The following is a 4,349-nucleotide window of genomic DNA, read 5'->3' on the forward strand; positions in this document are numbered from 1 at the left end:
GAAAAAGAGGAAGACACACGTGGAGATGGAATGGCACCGCGGCAGCAGCAATGGGCTCAAGCACAACATCCGTTATGAGGCTGACGTAACATCCGTTATGAGGCTGACGCAACATCCGTTATGAGGCTGACGCAGGACCAGGCGGTGTTACATCATGTTGCGTGTAGGGTTGCCGACTCCACGTCACCTAACAACAACAACAACAACATAGCTCAGTGGAGTCCTGGTGTGGTGGTGTAAGATAAGCACTGCAAGGTCAGAGGTTCAAACACACCAGTTGCTCCTCGTAAACCAGAGGATGGGACAGACTCCGTGAGACTCAAGAAGAAGGAGATAGCTCACACTAATGTGGTAATGCAATGGTGGTCCTTTTGTGGCTGACTCCTTTCCCTGTTAGAATGTTTTTGAGGTTCATCTATCTATATTATAGAATGTATCCGTATTTTATTCCTTTTTATGGCTGAACAATTAATTCCCCGTTGCATAAACAAGGGGGCTTCAAAAAGATTGTTGAAAAATGGAATTGAAAGATGATTTAATTTTTCCAAGAACTTTTTGAAACCCCATCGTATAAACTGTATTTTATTTATCCATTCATCTGCGATGGGCATTTGGGTTGTTCCCAACTTTTGGCTACGATGCATAGTGCTGCAGTAAACACTGACTGGTACGCACGTGTTTCTGTCCCTGCTTTCAGTTTTTTATGTACTCTTTTCTGTGTACTCTCAATTGACAATTAGAAGACAAAACCTTTAAAATACCACGCCAATCCGATCACAAACCATGAAATACTTAGAATAAATTTAATGAGATATATGTAAGATCTCACCTATAAAAACTATGAAGCAATGCTAAGAGAAATTAAAGATCTAAATTAAAGGAGATGTGGCGCTGTGGATTAATGAGCCAGACTGCAAAGCCATTTGAACTGCAAGGTCAGTGGTTCAAGCTCACCAGCTGCTCCTCGGAAATCCTATACAGGGTCACTATGGGTCGGAACCGACCCGATAGCACTTAACAACAACAACAACATATCATACTCTGGGAATACCGAATGGCTTAAAATTAGGGAAAGTTGTATTTTTTCACCATACTAATTCAATCTGTGTGCTGAACAAATAATCCAAGAAGCTGAATTATATGAAGAAAAACATGGCATCAGGATTAGGGGAAGATTCATTAACAACCTGAAATATGATACAACCTTGCTTGTTGAAAGCAAAGACTTAAGATGTTTACTGATGAAGATCAAAGAGCACAGCCTTCGGTATGGGTTGTACCTCATTGTAAAGAAAACAAAAATCCTCATCACTGGACCAGTAAATAACATCCATATAAACGGAGAAAAGATTGAAGTTGTCAGGGACTTAATTTTGCTTGGATCAACCATCGACACTCATGGAAGCAGGAGTTAAGAAATCAAAGAACATATTGCATTAGGCAAATCTACTGCACGAGACCTCTTTAAAGTGTTCAAGAGCAAAGATGTCAGTTTGAGGACTAAGGTGCACCTGACCCAAGCCATGGTATTTTCAATAACCTCATATGCATGCAGAAGTTGAATAGTGAATAAGGCAGACCATAGAATTGATGCATTAGAGATACGGAACTAGAGGAGAATATTGAAAATACCACGGGCTGCCAGAAGAACTAATAGATCTGTGTTGGAAGAAGTGCAGCCAGAGCGCCCCCTGGAGGCCAGGATGGCCAGACTTCATCTCTCATACTTCAGACCTATTGTCAGGAAGGACCAGTCACTGGAGAAGGATATCATGTTTGGTAAAGTGGAGGGTCGGAGAAAAAAAGGAAGACCCTCAGTGAGATGGAGTGACACAGAGGCAGCATCGATGGGCTCAAAGGTAGCAATGATTGTGGATTGTGAGGTTGGCCCAGGACCAGACAGTATTGTGTTCTGTTGTGCAGAGGGTTGCTATGAGTCGGTACCGACTTGACAGCACCTAACAACTTATCATACTTGGACTTCTGATGTGGTAATGTAGGATAAACACTGGACTGCTAATCAGAAACCCTATCCAGGGTTGCTATGGGGCGGAACCAACTTCCCGTACTTAACAACAGCAAAAATAGATCATGTTCCTATATCGGTGGGAGATGTGCTGTCATTAAGAAACCAGTTCTCCCGAGATTCATCTGTAAATTCAATGCAAACACAATCCAAACCCCACCAGAGGTTTTCTTGTGAAAATGATAGGATGATTTTCAAAGATTCATCTGGAAAGGCAAGTGCTCAAAAATAAACAAAACATTGGAAATTAAGAACAAATTTGAAGGACTTAACCTACCTAACTTCAAGACTTACTAAAACTACAGTAATCAAGTCACTAAATTTGTGGAAATTTGTTTAGGCAGCAATAGGAAACAAGCGAAATTACCCTGATACCAAAGCTATACAAAAACATCGCAAGAAAACAAACTACTTGACCAATATCCCTCATGAGTATAAATGAAAAAGTCCTCAACAAAGTATTAGCAAACCAAATCCAGCTACACTTCAAAATGTTTTTGCCCTTGAAATGCAAAGGTGTTTAATATTTGAAGATCAACTGATGCACTCTACCACATTAGTAACACGAAGACTAGAAACCACATCGTACCCAAATAAAAGCATTGAATAAAATCTAACATTTATTCATAATAAAACATTTTTAAAACCCTCCACACAAGGAATGGCTGGTGGCTGTGTGCCGTGGAGTCGGTTTCAACTCAGAGACCCTGCGCAGGGTTTCTGAGGCTGTAAATCTTTACGGGAGCAGAATGCCTCATCTTTCTCCCGCGGAACAGCTGGTAGTTTCAAACTGCTGACCTTGAATTTCGCAGCCCTATTCTTAACCACTACGCCCCTTACACAAGGAATAGAAGGGAACATTCTCAACCTAATAAACATCTGTAAGAAAACGTACAGTTAACATCATACTTCATGATGAAAGACTCAATGCTGCCTCCCAAGAAGGGAAAACAACTGCCCGTCAACATTTTACTGAAGGGTCATAGCAGGACAATCAGGCAAGAAGAGAAAGAAACAAAAGCCATGCAGATCAGAAAGAAAGAGGAATGCTGCCTTTGTGTGCAGAAACGTGATTCTACTCCTAGAAAATCCTTAGGAATCCACAGGAAAACGAGGACTAATGAAGGCGTTCAGCAAGGCGACAGGACACAAGAACAACAAACAACATTCGGTTTTATTTCAATGTAACAGCAACGAACACTCTGAAAATCAATGGAAGAAAATGACCATTCATGATGACATTAAAAAAAAATACTCAGAAGTCTTATCAATGTACATATTTTGTACTTCTCTTGTTAACTTTATTCCACCACAAATGGAATTGTTTTCATAATTTCATTTTCGAGTTAGAGAGTGTAGCTCTAGAGATCAATTAGGGGAAAACTGGCATCTTAACCATACTGAGGTTTTAAATCCATGGAAGCATGTAATGTATTTAGAGCTGTAATTTCTCTTAGCTGAGGGTCGTATCGAAGGCAAAGGGAATATGGAACGAGTCATTGTCATGAGGAGTCTGGGTAGCGGAAGAGGTTTGGGATCAGCAGCTAACCTAAAGGTTGGTGGTTCAGACCCACATAGCAGCCCTGGGGAACCCTTTGGAGTAGCTCTGCTCTGTAACACGTGGGTCACCATGAGTCAGCAAGGAGTTGTAAATAACCCTTATGATCACATGACCAAACAAAGTTTATAATGGTTTCAATGAGTATTTTTCTTTCCTGATTCTAACCCATTCAGTGTCCCCTGGTTCTGTTCAAACAACTGCCGCGTGGTCTGTGTACAGTCCTCACGAACACAGTCACGTGTTCTGGAATACCCAGCCTTCACAATGTTCTCTATAGCTCATCATGATCCCACAGTTCAAAGTCTTTGCATAGTCAACAAAACACAAGGAAACATCTTTCTGGTAATCTGTGCTTTCAACCAAGATACATCAGATGCCAACCATGATACCCCTAGTTCCACGTCCTCTTTTGACTCCAGTTCAAGTTTCTGCAAGTTCCCTGTCTGTTGCAGCTGTGTTTGAATTATTATTAACAAAATTTTACTTGCATGTGACAATAACAACATTGTCTGATGGTTTCCACACTCTGCTGGGTCACCTAGCTTTGGAATGGACACAAACATGAATCTCTTCCAATCAGTGGCCAAGCATAGCATCAGGATTGGAGGAAGACTCAGTAGCAACCTGCAATACACAGACAATACAACCTTGCTTACTGAAAGTGAAGAGGTCTTAAAATACTGATTTAGATCAAAGACCACAGCCTCAATTAAAGAAAACAAAAATCCTTACAACTGAACCAGTAAATAACATCATGATAAA

The sequence above is a fragment of the Chrysochloris asiatica genome, unplaced genomic scaffold (assembly GCF_000296735.1).
Source record: "Chrysochloris asiatica unplaced genomic scaffold, ChrAsi1.0 scaffold00056, whole genome shotgun sequence".
Lineage (NCBI taxonomy): Eukaryota > Metazoa > Chordata > Mammalia > Afrosoricida > Chrysochloridae > Chrysochloris > Chrysochloris asiatica.